Here is a 23,945-nt window from a genome sequence, read left to right on the forward strand (position 1 = left end):
TACTTTGAGCTCCGTTTTGTTTTGGTGGAAGCGTACCATACCAGGATTTAACTTAATCTAAACAAAATAATTTAACGCTGAGCTTAATATAAGGTATGCAAATGAGAAAATATTTAATTCTTCCACTTCAAAATCTTACCCGTTTGGCACCTCTAAAATTTGCCTACCGTCTGACTCTAGAGTCACGTGGTTTTATTAGTAAACATCTGCCACGAAATGACAGGGTACAATTTAAGTCAAGGCCAACTTGTTTACATCTTACTGCTACATATGCTATGCCGCTTGCTTGTTATTAATAAAGATTTCTGTTATTGTCAAAAAACACGAAGCTGTTACCAACTCTGTTGTAATTTAGTGTCGTGACGATTCCCGGGCGAAGAATCGTACCACGTGCGATACATGAAGTTATATAAGAGAGCATTCTGACAAGAACTCTCAGTATTGCTTTCTAACAAGAACAAGAAGTGTTGTATTCCAACGCCGACCAAGTAAATTCATCGTGAGAAAGGAGCATATATTCACTGGAAAGTAAGTCTGTTTTTAATATGTTGTGAATGTTCTTTCTTTTAGAACTTGGAATACTTTGCAACAACATTGCCTAGCGCATTTATTAAACTTTTTATAGTGTCCGCTCATACAATGCGTCTGCAGATCGGGGATGGAGAGGTTCATATGCGACGTTTGTGCGCAGCTTGGCATGATTTTTAATTGCGCAGCATATTTTGTTATTAAAAATTGCTTTCGCGAAATGGCACTTAGTCCGTCGAAATTTTGTGAATGGGTTGTTGAACAAAATATTAAATGAGTATTTAAATTTTGTCCATGTTTTGGAAAGGAAATATTTTCATGGAGACTTGAAAAATGTAAACCAGTAATATATTGAATCGTTCATACAAAATGTTGATTTAATTAAGACAAATGGAGTATGCTGTGATTTTACACAAGCCGAAGTGAACTTGTAGCATGGCCCATCGATCGTTAACTGGAGCTATATTTAACGTCGCAAAAAAACAATGGATCAATTTTTTACCAAAATTTGGCACACATTTTTAAGCGCATACATGTTAATGGGCTATACTGGGGATGGCTTTCTTGCGTACAGACGGTTTGCAGATGCCGTGGCTCGAAACCACTTGGAAAGGTGAGATTCGCTAGGTGGAAAGACGAGCCTTAGACTAGTAAGTCACCCCCAGAGGCTAGCTAGTTGCTACAAAGAAAATTGGGAATATCCATTATATGCTCATTTTTTCCCCGTTAAATTTACAGTCAGAATCGTTCAGTATTTTACGATATTGCACTCGCGCTCAAATTCATATTGAACCTTGCGTGTGCCCAGTAGTGTATTAGGAACTACTTTGTAAACAAATTATGTACACTGTCGTAGTAGACGCTTTACGTTTTGGTTGATTAAATTTGTTTCTGAATGAACTAAACGAGATGTTTCGTAGACTGCCACGTAAAACTGCTTTGGCACATTCCGCGCTAACTTTTTTGATGGTGTTTCACATGTAGGCTAGCTATAGACACCAGACAGGGTCCTTTCAAATAACATGCAAGTGACAAGACATAAACAGTCTTTAGCTGGTAATAAGAATGGCAAAAAATATGCTTAGTTTTACATCCTGAATTTCTTAAAAATGTACTTCCGCAAATGCGAATTGCATAGTAACGTAGCCATGTTATGGGTTCTCAAGCTTGATTACAAATTTCGAAATTGTACGGTAATTTCGACTATATTCCAAGTACAGTTATATCCTCCTTACTGCACTCGAAATGAAATAAACATTGAATTCCATAGCGTCTTTTTGATAATTGCAATTAAGACTTCATATTTTTCCCGCGTGATTTAAAACATTCAATGACGGAACTGAAACGCACATGCAGATATCGGCAATCTTCCTCGCTACTTCATTCCGATGTATTTAATGTAGAATTGACAGATAAATCCAGGCCATAATCACGAAATTTCGTAGAATCGAAACAAATACCAAAATCTATTTATTCAAGATCAAGATTCACAATATAACTCCAAATTTCAATTTTAAGTAGAACAAAAGGCCATTTTCTTTCGAAAGTTGTCTAGCGCGCGACCACGTTCAGTTTTTTTTTTTTGTTTTTTTTGTCGTGCATGTTTATTTATATAATTAAGCCTGGGGTAGAATAAGAAAATGAGCATGTAATAAAAAGGTGACTGCATTTGTATGGGGAAAATATGAACTCGTTTTGTCGGATGGATATACTGCACTCAAAGGCCGTGCAGTATTTCCATCTGAAAAACTCGTTCATATTTTCCCATACAAATGCAGTAACCTAAATTATTATACGCTCAGACCTGGACAGATGTCGAGCACGCGACCCCTTGCATTACTTGGCTGATGCTTTGACAGCTTGCCAGTACGCGGTTCCTGACACGCGAGGATCCTAATCGATCACCAAGTCTTCACTTCGTTACAGTAAATGTTTTTATTTATTTGAAAAACGTGATTTTGCTTACCAAAGCAAGGGAATTAATATAGGATAAGTTTGATGAATCAGTGTTTCGTTTATGCCGAGTAATCTCCCTTGCAGATTTGTTTTAGCTATTTTAAAAAGGTTTGCTCTCCCCGTTACACAATTTTATTTAAGGATTTAAAAAAAAAAATGTCATTTCGAATGTTCAATGCAAGTTCTTTAAATTTCCAAAAGAAATCTACTTTGTGAATTTGAACTATTATTTCAAGTTTAATATTTAAAAAAATGAAAGAGTGATACGTAGCACCAGGCCCGACAAGAGGGAGGGGGGCAACCGGAGATAATCCAGCAAGAGGGTCCGGTCTGAACAACGCTTCGTAATTTTATAAAAGAAAAATTTTGTTTGAGCAAGAACTAGGAGAGGCCCGTGTATTTCTTACCCAAGGGCCCGCGATCGCTCTCTACTGCCCTGCGTAGCAGTTAACACGGCAAGTTGAAGGAGATGATGCAAATTATGGACCAGCTTAATATGGAAAGTGATGAAGTATACGAAATCATGATATTGCTGTATGGTTCCCGTACTTGGATGCTCAATATTCCACCCACTCGCGCCTCGTGTTTCCATTATATTTAGTTTTCGTTTTATTCGTATGGTTTGTTCATTGGGTATGCAGAACCCGTCGATATTTCAAACCTTGACAATACGAAATTTATTTTCAGCAGGCAAATGTACGTTTCATTTGCAATGACAATTTGTTTCAGACGCGAAATTCCGGAACAGTTTCTAGAAGTTGTGGGCTAAAATGGTACACTAGTGTACTTGTGTGAAAACCCTACCTATATCGCTATAAAAACATACAAAGGGAATCGTAATACCAATCACCCATATTGCCTTTCAGAAAACTGCTCTCGTTGACTTGAAATAACTGCTCATTTATCCAAAAATTTCCACTTTTCCAGTTTGCTATTAACAGATCGTTGACTGAAAAAATGTACATTCGTTTGCCCGCTAAAACAAGTGTTGAGAATTAAGTTGCAACTTTTAATTTGTAGAATGAATTGTGTACAGTGTTGAAAGAGAATTTAGTTTCAGCTAATACACACGGCAGCTTGTGCCCTCAACCGAATTTAAGAGCGAACAACATAGAGAACACAACAAAAGTGCCAAACTTTATCATTTCATTCATTGATTTATTCTTTGTAACTATCCTCACAACGTGGTCTGTTACAGTTATCGTCGTCGCGTTTTAAAGTAAACGGGAAAGAGCAATGTGAATGATGAGAAAACCTTTTCTAAACGATGGACGAGTTTAATTTTGGTGAAGGGGTGGATGCAAGCCTTACACGTGCGTATCAGGCAACGCAATTTCGTCTGCGTCCAATATATGGAATGTCTAATTCTAATATTTCCCCAGACAAAATTTAGAAAAGGCGAAATATGCCTTAACATCTGATGTTACAGAATTATTCGGAGCCTAACTCAACTACATCCATCTTATTTTGTAAACAACGATCGATGCAGTGTTGATGTTGAAGCTCCTTTAGGTTTGAAACGCGAAGAATACGATACTTTTTGGTGACCGCTTAGTAGTAGCCGATTTGGAAATTGTAAATCCATAGATTAAAGTAGTTTGGGGTCATCCATTTAGTACGTACGCAAAACTCTGGTAAAGCTCCACTCCGCCCCTCTCCCTGTACATGTGCGAAGACCCCACCCCCACCCCCCGCTTTAGCACCGCGGCAGCTAATATCGTGAGCCAACGGCAGTCCGCAGTGAGGCCAGATTGATGTGTAATCCAAGGGACAGGCGGCCATACTGTCAGACTCAATGCTGAGCTGCGTGACGACCAGCAATCAAGGGTACGGTGGCATACAAGTGACACCTCTTCCCCAGTGCTACTTCTCTCGGTAGCTGTGGCTCATTGGAAGGTCAGTGTAGAACAGTGCTGTCCAACCTTTTTGACACCATGGGCCACTGAAAAATGTTTTTGTTGAAGCCGAGAGCCGCAGCAGAAAACTGAAAAGCAACGACTATGTAGCTGCTCGACCTCTGGCAGGCCATTTAAAGACAGCCTGCGGGCCGCGGGTATGACAGAACTGCTGTAGACCAATTAATAGTATCGAGTCCCCCCCCCCCCCCCCCCGTTTCATATGCGTAAGTACATTATAAGTACACCCCACCCCACCCCAAGCAAGCGTATGCATTTGGGTTACTCCCCCTCCATGCGTACGTACTAAATGAACGGCCCCTTTTTGTAGTTTGTTTTATATCTTTGATGCCTTTCGTTTTTAAAGTGGGTGGGTATACAAGAATGCCCGATGCGGGGAGTCGGGCTGAAACCATAGAACAACACCTATTAACGACAATGCGAATTGCTTCGACTTTACGAAATGTACTAATGTTCGCTCATCAATTTCTTTAAAACTGTTAAAAAAATATATTCCGTTGGTATCTAATCTACTGCCGCTACTACTAATTATTTCAAATTTTTCAGAACATGGACAAGAGGGAGTTGAGAGAGTTTATGGGGCAGCCCCATTTTGCCCCAGAGAAGAATCTATCAAAAGACAAGCGAGGAATATCTGCGCCCAAGATTGACCTGTCCAAGGTGATTCCGAGACGGCACAGTATGGATTCCGATACGAGTTCTCCTGTAGGGTCCCCAACCAGCTCCACGATTGCTTCATCGCCCCAGCAAGGACCCTTCAGCTTGGCACATACAGTAAAATCAAGGAACAAGATACTTTTTAAGGAGTTCGACTTCAAGTGAACCAAGATCATCCTTGAACGGAGATCATACGGGTATCTTCTTGAAAATTAGGATCTCGTATACTTGACAACGCAGTAGAAGATCGTTCCGTGCTGTACAAATTCTTCATGTGACTGCGTTTTGTGATAGAACTCCTGTGTTAATCGAGAAGATTCTTGATAGTGTTTCTTAAGTTAAAAAGTTGCGTTCATTTGAATGGCAACGATTATAAATTCACATCTAATTTTTCGCATTGTGTATTTTGTTCAGGGCAATTTATTTCGTATTGTAAATATTTTGACGAGTGTTGACAAATAAAAATATAAAAACGTTGCATGATGTATTAAATTCACTAACGATAAGTCTCTCTCTCTCTCTCTCTCGCACACACACACGCACACAAACATGTATGTACTCACATGAACTGCCTTTTCTTGTATGGACAATTGAAATGCCTTCAAAACGGATACAGGACTCGAAAAACGTTCACTAGACGGAAGGATCACGTTTCCGATAGATAGCAGCAACAGTCGCCACGTGTAACTTGGAAAGTCGTAAGGATCATACCTCGAAAGTGTTGCCGTTTGGACCATATTAGTTATTCACGAAACCCGGATTGACCAATATTTTATTTTATTTGTTTATTTGCAAAGTTTTGGTCATTCCACTCGTGGTAATGTCAACGGTGGCTCAAATAGATCAAGGTTTAATTTTTACGAAGAAATATCTGGCGAATGTCTTTTGTTTTCAGTAAATGTTTACGCCAACATTCATCCTTGGCTTTTTTAAATTTTCACAGCAATAGCAGAGATGTTGCGCACGTATATCACGCCTAAAAATAGAGGCTAGTAGTGAAAACAAAAATTGGCAGGAATCTGTTTAAGAGCCACCCACCTCTTGTTTGGTTCCAGTAAAACCTTTATCGTGTGTGTCGGCATTGTGTACATGGACTTTGAAATAAGGGTCTGACTTCAAAATGCCAAGGGCCAGATAAGATGAATGATTTGAATCAAATTGTTCTTTCATATTTAGATAGTGTATTTAGTTTTTAAACTGCTTTTTGTGCGATTCGGTCGATCACACCTACCCCAATTAAAACGCATGTAGAGACGGTGCATACGTCCCCAGTGGCGGTTGATCCAGTACCTTAACCTATTAGACGTTGTTAAACGCACTCTAGTTGAATAAATGGCAACATTATGTGCTAACAGCTGTGCTTGTCATCGTTGATCATAAACTTTTAAAAAGTCTTTTAATAGTGTTGACGTCAAGAGTGACCACACACCTCAACAGCAAGTCCGCAAATTTGCATTATGAAACGGTCCTGCACTATTTGAAACCGCCAAACTTGATTGTGAACAAGCTTGATATTTCAAGAACAGGAGTGTGAAGCAATCTCTTTACAAAAACGTTAAAATTTCCATATGTTGTATTATCTACATGTATTCTAGCTTAAGTCTAGGGGCCCCGGGTGTCCGAGTGCTTGCCTTGACCGATCAGTGGCATCTCACTTGTCCATGTGAGTTCTAGTCTTGAGCTCGGCCAATGCAAGTATGAGAGAAACTCGGCTACTAGCTTCCCGTGGGTTGCTAGTTCTTGACGGGATTTTCCCTGGTTCTTCTGCAACAATCATACCGGCCGCCATGTATAGCCTATCCTCTGCTGAGAAACGGCGTTAAACCCCAAAACTACAGTGTACATGTTGCCCTTTTTAAGAAAAAAAAACGATTACAAATTTTTCTAATAAAGCATTGGTAATGGACTTAAAAGTTGTCGCAGCTTATTAAGAGTCGTTTTCGTTCTAATTACTCGGGTGGGGTGGGGGGTGCACAACCCCCGGTCCGCGAACGTGTTCTGTAAAAACAACACGCAAATCTGGCCCCTGAACGGTAATTATATTGAAGAAATGTTTGCGGACCTCGTATGGTCTTAGAAATTGCAATCTGAAACTTGGCCGAAAAAGGTTGTGCACCCCTGTAATTACTTAATTCTCATACGGCAGTTCAAAGTACGTATAAAGGAATAACACGTTGTACGAAATAGTCAAGTTGCATTATTGAAGATGGGAAGAGAGAAGGGATAAATAAACGGACAAACAAATGGGAAAGAAAACGACGATAATTAGGAATTCAAAAGGTACCAGTGCAGTTCACATCTTGCTACCAATGTCTGAAAATGTTCTTTTGTCCAAAAGTGCATCGAAAATTGCATAAAGTGTAAATGCCACAAAGTTTTAAATGGGAAGAAATAAGCAAATCCGCGTATCTGCCAAATATATTGCAAACTGAATGAAAATTCGCTATTTGTAGCAGAATCCCGGAGCTGTAGTCACCCTGAACGTCCGAGACCAAGTGGTCTGCAGCGTTGCTTTAAGGCTGTTAGCTGAATCGAGCAGTTGGATGTTCGAGCACACACGTGACCTTATCCAAGTCTTAATGAAAAATATAGTTACGATTCATAGCAACAACGACCACCCTTGGATTTCATGGCATCGTTTTCGTTGTATGAAGTTTAATGCCATTTTTCAGCACATATACATGATTGTCAGAATATTTTGGTAGGAAGGACCACCGAACCACTGAAAGCTACTGGCAAAGCTTTTTTTTTTTTTACATTCTTAGGGCCGGATCGAGGGGTGGGGTGGATTCTGCGGCTTAAAAAATACACAGAAACGTACACTCGCATGTCATTTGAAATTTGACCATCGTTTTTGTCTTGAGCACGATTATTGGGTTAAATGTACAACTTTAATAAATAGACACAGACGTTCGCTTGGGTGCCCATTAAGGGAAAGTAAGGCCCTTTTAAAGTTTAGGAAACACACCCTCAACACTTGACCTGATCATGCACTGAATACCCATGTTCGATCTAAGATTCAGATTAACTTGGACAGGTGAGTTGCATGAATGAGTTATAAAGGCGAGCACCTTGTACCACTCGACTATCCGCGGTCCCTTGTTTTGACCGAACTACGGATTGTCAGATAATAACTTTTTACAGTGTTAGTAGACACGTTTAATTATAAGCTAACATCTGCAGTAGCTAATTAGCAGCCACATTCTTAAAGGGGGCTCAACTGCATCAATTAGCAAAAAGGTTTGCTCTCATTTTCTGTTTAATTCAAATGTAGAACCATTTTTAAATTAAGCTGACGTTCAATCTGGTAAGGCTAAAAAGTGCATTTAAAGACGGCAGAACTTCTACGTACGTGAGGTATTCCGCTCTAAACAATAGAGCTTGACTACGCTAATATAACAAATCAAAATACTAATATATGGTGTAAACAATATGGGAGTGGATGTAGATGAGGGAGGGTGATGTGGGAGTGGGTGTTGATGCTTTCACCTTAATTTATGTGAATAAAAGGCTATGAACTAGGGTGGTCGATGGGAACAAATAATTTTAATACATAGTAACGAACTCTTCTTTAATTACGGCAGTTTTTGAGCAGTGGATAAAGCAAGTTGTTTAATGGGATCAATGTGTGATCTTCATTTGTTCCAGATTGAAAGATTACATTGTAGAATTCTCTCTCTCTCTCTCTCACACACACACAATTTTAAATAAAATAACAAGAAAGCGATCGAGATTTCTTTTTTATATTACACAAACATAATCATCCCAAATTCACACACAGTGCAAGCTTAATTTCAACAAGTGAAGTTTAGTTTTATTGTGCATATGTAAGACAGACAGATCCACAAACAGAGATTGATCCACAAACAGAGATTGATCCACAAACAGAGATAGATCCACAGAGATTGATCCACAAACAGAGATAGATCCACAAACAGAGATGGATCGACAAACAGAGATAGATCCACAAACAGAGATTGATCCACAAATAGAGATTGATCCACATCCAAAGTAAATCCCATATACCTCCTACGCAATGGCATGATATTATAAACGGAAATATTTGAATAGGTCGTAACTATTTACTCCTTTATAAACAATACAAATAATTATCAAGGGGGAAACGAAATATACTTTATAAGAACCATGGCTCACAAGGGTTCCATTGAAATAACAGTAAAAACAACGGTAAGATGCAGATTAAATTTGGTTTAGCGATTTTGTTCTTCTGTTTTGGCATTAAATTCCAGGACTGTCCATTTGTAGGCTTCATTTTGGGGGGAAGGGAGGAGGAGGAAGGGAACTGAATATATTAACACCAAAACTGTAAAATGCCCAACCTTCAGAAAACTTTGAAGAAATCTAGTTCTAATTTGTGGAAACGAACATATAATAACCAGTTTTATTAGGCAAATAGAATTAATTAACTTGATATATCAAAGAAAAATTGCATAGTTTGAAACCCAGTTCAAGGTCCCCACTCCTCCCATCTAAAATAATTGGTTTGTCCCTTGGCAGACAGTTTTTTGTTCTCCATAGATACAACAATTGTGTTTTTAAAGGTTGACTTTAAATTGCCAATAAAATTACCTGGCTGATATCAAAGATGATTGGCTGCAATGACGGCATGCAAAAAAAAAACATTAACTAAAACATGTCACATTTGAACATCTCTTGAAAGTTTGACAACATTAATAGAAGTGTTTCTGAAGATGTGAAAGTTATGTTTTTCGTCTGGCTGTCATATTAACACTTTTAAAAAAAATGCTACCAGTTTTTTTGGAGGTGGGGGCTTTTTTGGTGTGTGTGTGTGTGTGTGTGTGTGTGTAAAAACATAGTTTCTACTTGGTTGCTATAGAGATTTAATGGTTGCTATGTAAGCTGCCAAAATTAAACTTTTGAAATTTTGATTTCATTGTTTGAAATGTTTGCAGTCTACGGTATTTTGATTTCATAAGTGGGAAATTTATAATGAAACCAACAAGCTATCACCAGAACATCCAATGTAGAGAATTTCATTGCCGATCCCGCCCATGATAAATTAGTCCTTAAACATGGACGAGGTACTTGAACTTAACGAACATTATGGTCTTGTGTATGCCCATTAATTGTATATATAGTTCTAGGATGGAGATAGTAACAATTCCCATGATTTGAGCCAAGTAGTGCAAAATAAAATTATAACAAAGATATGTGGAAACAATTGGAATATATAGTCAAAGAAATTCAAAATCACAAGAACAAATACCCAAACGATTAGTAGATGAAACTAAACACGCAATCAAGAAGCAAATGAAAAACAAGTGTGCTGTAGTTTCTTATTAATAGACGCATGAAAGTGACAATTAAGTAATGGACTTCAGAGTCATTTTATAGAAAATGAACAACATTCACTATCATCGTCCTATAATGTTCACTATCCTCGTCCTGCAAGTCAGTTTAACGCTTCAGTTATGAGGGAAAGTGTGCAACTATTTCAAGATATTAAAATCAACTACACCGAAAAAAGTATTTCACATAAGGAATTAAATGTATGGTCACTATACTGTTAGACTTGAAATTGATGACGCTATAAACAGATACAGAGCAAAGTATGAAATTAGATTTTGATAGAATTTTGGTAGAATAAATTAACTGGGCAGTATGGATGGCCATACCTTTTCGGCCTTAAACATATCAAAGTGTACGAGAGCAAGTACAATGTGCGTACAGGTTTCATGTTTACGTTGAAATAGGTAAACACTAGTCCGAATGTGCAAATGTTAACGCAAACAATGGAAACATCAGCACGAAACAATTCTATAACAGCTAATCATGTAGTAAGAGTGGCATCTCATTAGATCATGCTTGACTGACAAAAAATGGATCTGAAAGACACAAAATAGTTCATCTACACCTGCTGGACTGTTTTAGGCTTCCATATGTCATTACGGATCAAGTACATCTAAATAATTCTTGATTGATGGAACTAACTGCTAACGATATATGAAAAGATGCGAGTATTAAGTCATTATGTGATATGTTTTGGGTGCTCATTTTAGAAATAGAATATCTGTTACATATCTATTCACTGGACAACAAATTTTTACAAAAGTCGTGTTACTGAAATAAAATTAGTCAATTCTTATAAATTTTTATGTGCTGAACACGAATATGACAGTCAAATTGCAAAATTGGCTCTAGTTTTTTTGTAATCTGCAAGAAATTAATGTTTACATAACGAAATGCATTCCAATAGTAAAAGGTCAACTGTAATAGCCTACCTATAAAAAATCAAGTCATTGACTACATCTTAGATTTCTTCGCCTGTCTCTTGTACAGCTGTTCGGGAGCATCTCTGAGGAGTGTCCAGCAGTAGTCAGCCAGCATTGTAGTGGACCATTTTCCCTGGTATCTTTGTTCCATTGTTGCGATATCTTGATGAAAACGTTTGCCGTGTTCATCACTAACAATACCACAGTTGCTAGGAAAGAAATCCAAATGGGAATGAAGGAAGTGAATCTTTAGAGACACATTGCAGCCAAGTTTCTTATACTTCATCAACATGTCTTCTACTAGTTCCTTATAGTTTTCTGCCCTAACATTTCCGAGGAAGTTTGTAGAAACTAGGCGAAAAGCATTCCATGCTTGTTTCGCGTCACCTTCCAGCAAGTTGTTGAACCGGTCATCTTTGAAAAGCTCTCGAATCTGAGGACCCACAAAAACTCCCTCTTTAATCTTTGCTTCGCTGAGTCGAGGGAATTTTTCATGCAGGTATCGGAATGCTGACAAAGTCCGGTCAATGGCTTTCACGAAGTTCTTCATCAAACCTAGTTTGATGTGAAGGGGTGGTAGCAAGATTTTCTGAGCCTCAACCAGAGCTGGGTGTTGGATATTCTTCTCTCCAATGGCTACATTCTGCCTGTGAGTCCATTCCTTCCTCATGTAGTGCATTTCCCTTGCTCGGCTATCCCACTCGCATAAGAAACACATGTATTTTGTATATCCTTGCTGCAGTCCCATTAAAAGGGCAACTACCTTCAAATCACCACAGAGGTGCCAGCTGTACTTGTTATACTCAATGGAATTCAGTAGCTGCCTTAAGTTATCATATGTCTCTTTCATGTGGACAGCATACGCTACTGGAATAGATGGAAGAATGTTTCCATTGTGCAAAAGCACAGCCTTGAGACTCAGTTTCGAAGAGTCCACAAATAGTCTCCATTCTTGTGGGTCATGAGTGATTTTTAAAGCATTCATGAGGCCCTCAATATCGGAACAGAATATCAGATTACTTTCCTTTCTGAAGAAAGGCTCCAATTGCTGGTGGCGCTTTCGATATGCAGTAATTGTGACATCTTCTTCTAGAAGATTCCATTGTTGGAGTCTTGATCCTAGCAATTCTGCCTTGTTCTTTGATAAGTCCAAATCACGAATCAGGTCATTTAGTTCTTCCTGTGTTATTCTGTGTGGGGTTGATGATGCACCACAGTGAAAATCTGGATCACTGCATGCTGATGGACCAGGAGAAGAACAGGTCGACTCACCTTTGTCTTCGTCAGATGAATCAAGAGAATATTCTGCTGGAGGTTCTGGAATAGGAAGTCCCTCACCATGTGGAACTGGTCTCAATGCAGACGGAATGTTTGGGTAGACTATTCTCGACTTCTTTCGCTTCGTTATTCCGCCGGAAAGAGGAGGAACCAAGCAGAAGTAACAGTCATTTAGGTGGTTGCTTGGCTCTCTCCACACCATTGGGACTGCAAACGGCATTGATGACCTTTTGCAATTCAACCACTGTGAAAGCTGTGTTGTACATGTAGCACAGCATATATGCGGAGCCCAAGGCTTGTCTTGGTCACCAACCTTGCATCCGAAGTAAAGATGATATGCCTTCTTCACTTGAGAATTGATACTTTTCTTCTGGTTGGCAAATGTCACTTCCCCACAAATATAGCAAAAATTGTCCGCGGTATTAACACACTTTCGAGGCATTACTGTTCTTTATTGTACGTAAATGGATAAAATAATAAGTTTTATGTAACAGTAGCTTGAACTGTCTCGCACAACGTCTAAAATATTTTAAATGCTGAACCTATCTGATTGGGCTTTATATAGTACACTGCTTACGTCAGCTTCAGCAGCAGCCTGGCATTAGTATAATAGGCCTACACATGCATAGTACACTGCTGACGTCACCTTACTTCAGCAGCCGCATGGCATTAGTATTGCACTGCATCAGAAAATGATGCAATCAACTGTGGATGATGTGAGCATGATGGTATTATGCAATGTTACATCATTATTCCAGATGTTGCTGCAGTCCTACTGGAGAAATTTACACAGTGAAACATAGAAAATGAGGTATATGAATATCTTCAAAACGAGAGCCAATACAAATTTTTCACGGTTATATTCGTGTTCGGCACACCAAAATACTACAGATTAGGGCCTTTTCAAGTCAGTAATGATTTCACTGTTGACCAGTGTTATTCACAGTTCAAGACTGTTATAAATTTATTTGAAAATGGAACAGAACATACGACGTAACAAAAATATGGTTCCGGCATTTGATAAATTCTACAACAATTCTCCAAAGATAACAATGGAACAGAAGAAGAGAACATGGGCAACAGTCTAATAATTATAACTGAATATAATTTAAGAGAAAAATATCATGAAACAGATAACCATCTATTGATAATCATGATGATCGCAGGAGCTGGCCTAATTTGCTTTTTGAAATAGGCTGTACGTTTTAAAAAAAAATATTTTTTTTACAGTGCCCACACCTATTGTCCAAACTACAAGTAATAAGCAACCTAATGGCGGAGTTAGCAGAAAGAATTATCAATCAAGAAGGGAATAACCTATCGAGCTGTTTTTAAAAACCAGCAAATCACACTGTCAATTATAACAGAAAATAAAGTCAATGCCTTTTTGGACAGTCGAAACAAATAGTGACAATATTTTTCGTGTCTTGTTCAACTTCATGCATGAATGAATCTGTGCTGTCTTTTCCACCACAACATTTGTGAGCACTTGTCCCTCCTACACCTGTTGTAAAACTTAAATGCCGTTTTTTATGGATGAAGTAAGCGTGTTGAAATCATACTTATAGCTATAACAATTGTAGTTAACTGTCACACCGTTTTCTCTAAACATGAGTTGTACCCTTTCACCTAGTGGTAATTTTCTTCCTGAGTTTGTTGTAATGATTTTTTTAATTATACTTCAACGTTATTTTAAACATCTATTCAATATCCTAATACATGTAGTCTTTCATTCCCATTACTTTCCAACAGTTCTTTTAATGTACCTGTTTTAGTTGCAAAGTTTTTTTTACTGATAGCTTTATTTGTATCCACAATATGTTTCCGTATGTTTCAACGGCTGATGTTCTCTTTTTTTAAATTGATACTTTCTTCAACATTTACATCGTCTCTTTTCTCTCGCACAGTAATACATATTCGCTCTGTAGTGGGAAGTTTTCCGCATTTAGTTATTTCATGTTAATAATCAATACTAGTCTCTATTTCTGTTCATATGCTGATCAAATAGTTTATTGTAGGCGTTTATATTTTTTCAGGAATTAGTATCTGATGTCTAAGGTTAACAGTAGTTGGTGGACAGGTGGATCTGAGCCACCATATTTAGCTAATGATTCTTGTTTCGTTTTTTTATTATAAAAAAATAATAGCTGCTTCACGTGCCACTGCACGCCGTGCAGCCAACCGCTTTGCTCCTCGCAGCACCCTTCTCACCAGCTCATAAACCCAATGCATTATCGCAAATATTAATTAATAGTACTGCCACACCTGAACACAGCTGAAATCATATCCTCCAATAACACACCATGCTTCGTTCAACAAAGACGTGTTAAGTCAATAGCTGATAATTTTATTATCAATTCAAGTCCTGTTAAGGATATTTAGATTAGAAATTGTAACAGTTCTACCACATTTACATTTACTTCAATTTCTTCCAGATGTTTATGTCTAAGAGAAACTTCACATTTAATTTTTTGGGTTGTTGTTTTTATGTATACTTTAAAATATACATTAAGCACAGCTTTCTTATCCATTGTAAGTGCTAAAATTTCTTTTTAACTTATTTATGTTATATGTAGCACAGCTGTTAGTACCATTTTTATAAGTCTTTGGTATTACTCATCTCTAACCACTAGGCCACTAGAGCAGTCACCGAATGAGCTGAATGTATCTAGTTGTCATCGCCGGGGCGGATGTGGGAGATAAGCACCCACTTCCCTTGGAAGTCTCCCAATGGCTTGCGTCTGATAGAGCCTCTGACAACCAAATCCAGCTCCAGGCCTTCACGAGTGGCGGAACCTGTTTAAACTGACTGGAGAAGGGATGACAGGCGAGTTTCTGGCTCCTCAAAACCAGATAATTCGGGCAGATGGGGCTTGTTAACCTTGGGTGGTCGCCCATCTAGAAGAAGGTAAACTCCGATTTCAAACTTTCGCTGCCTTACGACTATACCTTCTCATGGGAAAGGCTAAGGGAGTAAACCCCAAAAGAAAATCCGGAGACGGAGTCCCTAAGGCGACTTGGCATTGATTTCAGTGTCATCTCAGCAACTCCTGCGGCGCAGCTGGTGCCATGACGTATCGGCTTGTTCTTTCCCTTGGATCCATCAGCTGCGTGGAGAGGGGGGATCAGCTGCATGGGCAACAGTTGATTCTCCATATCACCCTGCCCAGGCTTGCGCCCTGGAGAGGACACTCCAGCTTCGCTCCACAGCGTCGACACAACACGGGAAGCAGCAGTTTACCGGTTACAAGTCACCGCTCGACTGGCGTAGAGCTTGACGCCAGGGGTTGCTTCTGACGGTGGGACAGACCAACAGGTTTCAATGGACAGCTACCGCCCGCCTCAAACTGGGCAGCCCCCAGCCAATAAGGTGCCATCCCGCCACAGTTCGCCTGCCTTGCTGGGTGCGTAAGGCTTAAGGTACCCGAGTACCTGACAAACGGACTGCAACTACTGCACCAAGAAATAACAAAATACAAATAAAAAAGAAGACTTCAATCCTCAAGCTAGGTACCTGGAATGTCCGGACCATGCTGACTGCGCTTTCCCATGATCTCCAGACAATCAGTGATGTTCGAAAGACTTCAGCCATCAACGACGAACTTGCAAGGCTCCAGGTAGACATCGCCTCACTACAGGAGACACTACTACCAGATTTCGGGTCCCTCAGAGAAATGAGCTAACATACTTCTGGCAAGGAAAGAGCGCCGACGAAGCCAGAGAGTTTGGTGTTGGATTCGCTGTCAGGAACACTCTGCTGGGTATGTTAGAACCCTGCCAACAAGGAAATGGAAGACTGCTATCCCTCCGCCTCCACACCACAAACGGGTCTGCCAACCTCATCAGCGTTTACGCTCCCACACTAAGATCCTCCACAGATACCAAGGATGAGTTTTACGATGAGTTAGACACGCTCATCGACAAAATTCACAAAGAAGAGAACTTGATTTTGCTGGGTGACTTCAATGCTAGGGTGGGTGCCCACCATGACTCTTGGCCCTCCTGTCTTGGCAGGTTTGGCGTTGGGAAGATGAATGAGAATGGGCAGCGCCTTCTAGAGATGTGCTCGTACCACTAACTCAGCATCACAATTTATTCTTTCAGACAGAGCCACAGCACAAAGTGTATTGGATGCATCCCCGGTCTAAACACTGGCACCAGCTGGATTTGATCATTACAAGACGGTCAGCCATAAAGGATGTGCTTCTTACCCGTACCTTCCACAGTGCTGACTGCGACACCGACCACTCGCTGGTGTGCTGCAAAATGAAGCTTCAGCCGAAGAAGATCCACCGCTCTAGGCAAGAGGGTAAACCACGCACTGATGTGAGCAAAACATCATATCCAGACAAGGCTGAGGAATTCACCTATGCTCTTTCCAAGATGTTTGATTCAGAACACCCCCCACCCCCACCCAACGGCACTGCCAAAGAAAGATGGGATCACATCAGAGAGACTGTGTACAGCACAGCCACACGGATCCTTGGTAAAAAGCAATCAAAGAACAATGACTGGTTTGAGGCTAACTCTGCCACACACATGCCAGCTATAGAAGAGCGTCGCAGTACTCATCTGCAATATAAGCGATCCCCCTGCCAGAAGACAATACATGCATACAGGTCTACCAGAAGCAAAGTGCAGAGATTAGCACGGCAGTTTGCCAATGAATAGTGGCATCAGCTCTGACAGAGCATCCAGGCAACAGCATATATTGGAAATATCAGAGGCATGTACGATGGCATAAAGAAAGCAATGGGTCCCACGAAGAAACTGACAGCACCATTGAAGTCTCCCATAGGCGATACCACCCACAACAAGGGCAAGCAGATGGAGCATTGGGTGGAATACTACTCCGAACTGCACTCCAAAGAGAACCACGTGACCAGTGATGCCATCAACACCATTGAAAACCTCCCTCTCATAGCCGAACTGGACGAGACACCTACTGTAGACGAACTAAAGAAGGCCTTAGAGAGAATGTCTCTAGGTAATGCCCCAGGGACGGATGGAATCACAGCAGAACTCATCAAGTGCGGATGTAGCGTGCTGCTCACACACCTGCTCGACCTCCTGTGCCAGTGCAGGGAAGAGGGTGCAGTGCCTCAGGACATGAGAGACGCTAACATCATAACCCTGTACAAGAACAAGGGCGCCAGAAGCAACTGCAACAACTACAGGGGAATATCACTTCTCAGCATCGTGGGTAAAGTTTTCGCACGCTTCATCCTGAACAGACCGCAGATGCTAACTGACAGAGTTTACCCGGAGTCGCAGTGCGGTTTCCGCTCAGAGAGGTCCACAATCGACATCATCTTCTTTGTCAGGCTACTGCAGAAAAAATGCAGAAAACAACACAGACCCCTCTTCCTGGCCTTTATAGACCTCACCAAGGCATACAATCTGGTCAGCAGAGACAGACTCTTCACAATTCTGGCGAAAATCGGTTGCCCTCCAAAGCTGCTAAGCATGATTTAGTCCTTCCACGATGGCATGAAAGGCACATCGCAGTACGATGGCTCAACATCCGACCCATTTGACATCCGCAGTGGAGTTAAACAGGGCTGCGTCCTTGCCCCCACGCTCTTCTGCATCTTCGTCGCTGTCCTGCTCAAGCACGCCTTTGGGACATCCACAGAAGGGATTTACCTGCACACGCGATCAGACGGCAGACTTCAACCTGGCACGAGTGAAGGCAAAGAGCAAAGTGCGTGAAGTAACCATCAGGGACATGCTCTTCGCAGACGATGCTGCTCTAGCCACCCACACAGAAGCTGAGCTTCAGCGCCTGATGGCCCGCTTTGATAAAGCATGCGTTGAGTTTGGGTTAACCATAAGCCTAAAGAAAACAAACGTGATGGTTCAGGACGCGGACCCCAAGCATCATTATCAACAACTACGAACTTGAGGTGGTGAGTCAGTTCATGTACCTCAGCTCTACCATCACCAACAACCTCTCACTCGATGCTGAGCTCAACAGGCGGATTGGAAAGGTATCAACAACTCTCTCCAGGTTGTCGCAGAGAGTGTGGAACAACAGCATGCTGACCCCGAACACTAGGATCACCGTGTACCGTGCCTGCGTGCTAAGCACTCTCATGTACGCCAGTGAAACCTGGACTCTGTACGCCTCACAAGAGAAAAGACTGAGCGCCTTTCACATGCGATACCTCCGACGCATACTCTGGATCACCCGCAGCTATCGAGTAACAAACAACGAGGTGCTTGAGCGTGCCAAGATTAACAGCATGATCACACTCCTCCGCAAACGGCGCATCAGATGGCTGGGCCATGTACGTCGGATGGATGACGGACGGATCCCCAAAGACATTCTTTATTCGGAACTCGCCTCTGGCAAAAGGTCGATCGGACGGCCACATCTCCACTTCAAGGATGTCTGCAAGCCCGACATGAAAGCCCTTGATATCGATGTCAACACCTGGGAAGAGCTCGCTCTAGACAGATCAAGCTGGCGACATGCTCTGATCACTGGTCTGAAAGCCGGAGAGGACAAGCTACGCTTGCTAGCTGATGAAAGACGATCGCAGAGGAAGAAGAAGCAGCTCCAACCAACACCAGACGCAACCTTCAAGTGCAGCATGTGCAGCAGGGACTGCCACTCCCGGATTGGACTACATAGCCACAGCAGACGCTGCACAACCACCAACTGGGACATCTCTCATGGGCGCAGTTCCATCGTCTCTCGAGACTAACGGATGCCAACAATGTAGAATGAGTGTTTCTGGGCAAATTGCATAATATAAGTTTTAAAGGTTATTTGAGATTTGACAGCTGGCTGTTTGTACTCATTAACTTCCTTCACTGTATGGAACCTAAAGACTGAAGTAAGGTACTAAAAACTTTATTTTACCATTCTGAAGTTCGTATGTTTCTTCGACTACCTTATGGTAATATAATTTCTTTCCCTCCAAGTTAATAAGGATTGATTTATTGATATGGTGTATAATTTGTGCCTAGCTATCCTTGTATTTCTCCATTAAAGGCACAGATACAGGAGTTTTGATGTTTCAACGTTGTCATATAAAATCACTTATGCAATATATTGTTTAGAGTGAAATCATCTCCACTTACTGTGTCATGGTTTGTGCATCGTAATCATTTTAATCGTAAACGGAATTTTCAAAATATATGATCAACCAACATTTTGCCAATTTAACCCAATGTAAATGGATCAAAACAATTTTAAAAAGAACTGGATTTCGCAAAAGCTAAAATAGCAGTACTTTTGTTTTCTCTGAAGTTACACGATACAAGCAAGAGGTAAACAAAAGTGTATCGACTGCAACCAACAAAGAGATTATGGGTTCAATTTTAGCCAAAAATTCTCCTCCGAAAATGGATGAAAAACAAATCCGAGAAACACATGCCACCTTTGTCAAGCTAAAATATGCAAGCTTTGTTAAGCTTTGTTAGCAGTAAAATTTTGAGGAACAAACTTCTGTTTAGTAATAATTTAAACGAATATAGCAACCGTTCGATAGCGATTGAATATCGTCGAAGGGTATTAGATACATCCGTTTCATTCAAGTTGGGATTTCCTCTATGCCTTTTGCTAACATTTAAAACATAAATTTCAACAAACCAAAAACGGAAATGTTAATCACAGAAAATGCTGTCAAATAAACGAATACTGGTTGCTTTATAATCATCCTCATTATTGATGTTATTACAATTGTAACGACTGTTGTTATTAATGGAGTGTCTGTCTATTACGTAGTTAAGTATTTGAGAGAAAGAAAACAATCTAGAAACAGACTAAACTTTCGATCGAGAATATCATTAAATGATATCGTTTGCATTTTTGAAGCTTTGTCTTTTTGTTTATCTATCTCTTACATTTTAACTTATTACGTCTAGCAGCAGAGAGGGTGAACAGACCATAGAATTCCGACAAAACAAGTAAAACAAACAAATAAAATCATCTCGTAGAAAGGTCCAGATTTTTACAAATGAACTTTTCCTTGAGATGTTTTATTTCTGTAATGACCGATTGTACTAATAAAACCTCAGTTCGAAATAGTAGCTGAAAAAATAAAGTACTCTACGTGTTTATTTATTTCTTGTTTGTTTCTCTGCTGCTATTAATTTACCACCATACCAAGTTTGATGAATATTTTTCAACGCGTTCTCGCTGTCGTTTTTCCTCATCTGTTTTATCTTCATCTGAATCTTCGGAATTTGTTCTATGTTTCAAGTAATATTCAAGTTCTGATGGTGGTTTTTCTATTTTTGGATTTATGTTCTTTCTTTTTCTGTAATAGTTCATCAAACTTCTGTATCGATCTCCACCGCAATTTTTGCAAATCTGATATAATCCTCTAACGCCGTTGTTACATCCAACACAACTTCGTGGACCAGCATGAAGGTTTTTCTTTATAAGATAATTATGTTTCTTGCAATATTCTCCACGGCACCTTTTGTTGCATTTATCTGTTGTTCCTTGACGCAGCCACGCACAGTTGTTCATTATATTAATGATATCTATTTAATTCAATTTAATTTTATCATCACCCCTGTTACCCAAATATTTTATCAAGACCCACACGATATCTTGTTCTTGGATCATGTAAATTTATTGTTATAAATCCATGCGGAGTAGCTTGCGCTCGTGAGAAGAAATTTTTGAATCTAATTATATCCATGTCACCACCACACCAAGTTTGATGAATATTTCGCAACGTGTGTGTGTCTACGCCATTAAACACAACTAAAATGTTGCAGTTGTCTCTGATCACCTTCGGAATTTGTGTATATCGTTGAGTAACATAGATCACGTCTGTATTTTTATGTCTACCTCGGGAAAATATTCTGGCTGTATTTGATTGTTTATCTAGCATCACATAGTCGTATACAACTAAATTATTAATAAATCCGTCTATGGAATCTACGGATGGTGCTTCATTAATATCTGTTATAAACTCTATAACATCATTATCTTCATCCAGTAATCGTGCGTTTTCATTGAAATCTTTAAGTACATCATAACATCGTTGATCATCAACGGATGGTGCTACTAAATATAATTTATCCCATTTCAACCATCTCATTATCAGATTAAGTAATAATTGCGTCTTACCCGATCCAGATGGTCCTATGATAATCATTCTGATGGAATTCGGTAGCGCAGGATGGTGTTTAACTGGCTCTCGTTGCCGAGTTGCTGAGAAATCAATTATATCCATATATGTTATAACATGAATCTATATTGTTTACGCTGTAAAGTTAAAACTCCAACCACTGATTTAGCTACGGTTACAACAAAAAATAAAAAAATAGTGTACGGTGGAAAATGTTCTATATGCGGTAGAAAGAAATTTTCGTTTTTACCTAATAAGCGCGGTGGTGATATTGCTAATTTGATGTCAAAGTTTCCAGGTGCTCCATGGGCTAAATACAGTGGAGAAAAACATCTACCAGGATATAATTATTGCGGTCCTGGTACTCGACTCGATATCAGGCTCGATAATCAGGATCAACCAAAACCAGACGAGGAACCAATAAACGCTATTGATTGAGCTTGTCATGCTCATGATGTAGCTTATAAAAGTCAAAATCTACAACATAGGCATATTGCAGATGTGAAATTAATTCATGCATTAAATTCTGTAAAAAATAAAAATATTAGAGAATCATTAGCTAATTGGTTAGTAAGATCCTCGATGAAAGGTAAATTAGCGCTAGGGGCTGGTAATTAATAATGGAATCGATTTATTATTCACCAAGAGGATACTGGAGAGGCAAAGCAGCAATTGGTAAACTCGCTGATGCAGCAGCGGTTAAACATTCTACTGCTAAAGCGTGGTTGTCCAGGCAGGCAATATGGCAAATTTATCTACCACGTCCTAAACAAATTCAGTACGCGTATTTCGATGTCAGTGTTCCTAATGAAGTTCATCAAGCTGATATTCTGTTTTTACCGCATGATACTGTGCGTAGAAAAACGTACAAATACGCGCTAACCGTAGTTGATGTTGCAAGTAGATATAAAGAAGCAGAGCCGCTATCAGCAAAAACATCATCTGAAGTAGCCGATGCGTTTGAACGAATTTATCAACGAGGACTCGGACCACAAGGTGGTCTGCGATGGCCACAGCTACTACAGGTTGATCCTGGTAAGGAATTTCTTGGTCCAGTATCATCACTGATGAAACGACATAATACCAAAATACGACGAGGTCATACTGCAATTCACCGTGATCAAGCAATTGTTGAGCGATTTAATCTAACACTTGCTGAGCGGTTATTTGGATATCAATACGCGAGGGAATTTATTCATGATAAAAGATCTCGCGAATGGGTGGCAAGATTACCAAACGTGATAGCTGCATTAAATAATGAGATCACACGAACAACCAACATGAAACCCATTAGCGCGGTCACAAAAAAAAATATACCAACACAACGAAAAGATGTTGGAAAACAAAAAATATTAGGTGATGTTACAGTCAGATATTTATATGAGCCTGGTGAACTTGAAGGTGGTAAACGAAGAGCGACTGATCCTATTTGGAGTGTTACCACACACAAAATATCTACCGTGACAAGATCCACTGGGAGAAACGCAGGCGTTTCCAGACCTGCAATCTACAGATTAGATTCAGCTGCTCCTCAACGTGGATTTGTACGTGAACAACTACAAATAATAGCCCCGGATACACAACTACCACCGCGATTACTTCAGTGATTTCGATCACTTAACTAGCACTAGCGCCTCTACGTCGATTACACTCAAGACAGGTTAACATGGTATTTTCTCGTGTATGACCGCGACTATTATCTTTTCTATCTACGGTGAATTGTCTTGAATCATTACTCGAATATCGCCATAACATTATACAATTACAACTTGCGCAATGATTGTTCTGCTGCTGTTTTAACTCAATAATAAATTCAACATCAAGATCAAAGTCGTGTTTATTTTTTTATCAGATTGTTTGTATCCGATTAATTTTTTTCTTATTATATCATCATCGATGATGTTAAATTTATCAACGATTTCAGGAATTATAATTCTACGTAATTGAGATATATTTCTGACCCTCGATACCGCTAAATAAACTAAATTTGACCACTCGATGCGATCGTCTACAATCCAGACTCGTGTATCAGAAATAGTTAATCCCTGAGACGAGTGGATTGTCATAGCGTATCCCAACACCCATGGAGATTTGTCAGCGTGTATTGCATCTTCGACCACACTGATATCAACGGCGACAATATCATTTAATACGAGATTCTGTTTCCTTGACTCTGTCAAGGGTCCTGGAATATCAACATTAATATTCTGTTTTTGTGTATCTGATGGTCTATAACACAACGGTACGGGTAATTCTGAGTG

At 39.9% G+C, this 23,945-nt stretch overlaps 1 long non-coding RNA gene across 1 annotated transcript; it reads left to right on the plus strand.

Moving 5' to 3' along the window:
• Nucleotides 1–390: 390 nt before the first annotated feature.
• On the plus strand, nucleotides 391–5,534 carry LOC149806335 (uncharacterized). Its single transcript, XR_016420038.1, has 2 exons — nucleotides 391–528; nucleotides 4,947–5,534. It is a non-coding gene; the product is annotated as an uncharacterized LOC149806335 (long non-coding RNA).
• Nucleotides 5,535–23,945: the final 18,411 nt, after the last annotated feature.

This window comes from Sinohyriopsis cumingii, chromosome 1 (genome assembly GCF_028554795.1).
Source record: "Sinohyriopsis cumingii isolate HCF-2022 chromosome 1, ASM2855479v2, whole genome shotgun sequence".
NCBI classification, from domain to species: Eukaryota; Metazoa; Mollusca; class Bivalvia; order Unionida; family Unionidae; genus Sinohyriopsis; species Sinohyriopsis cumingii.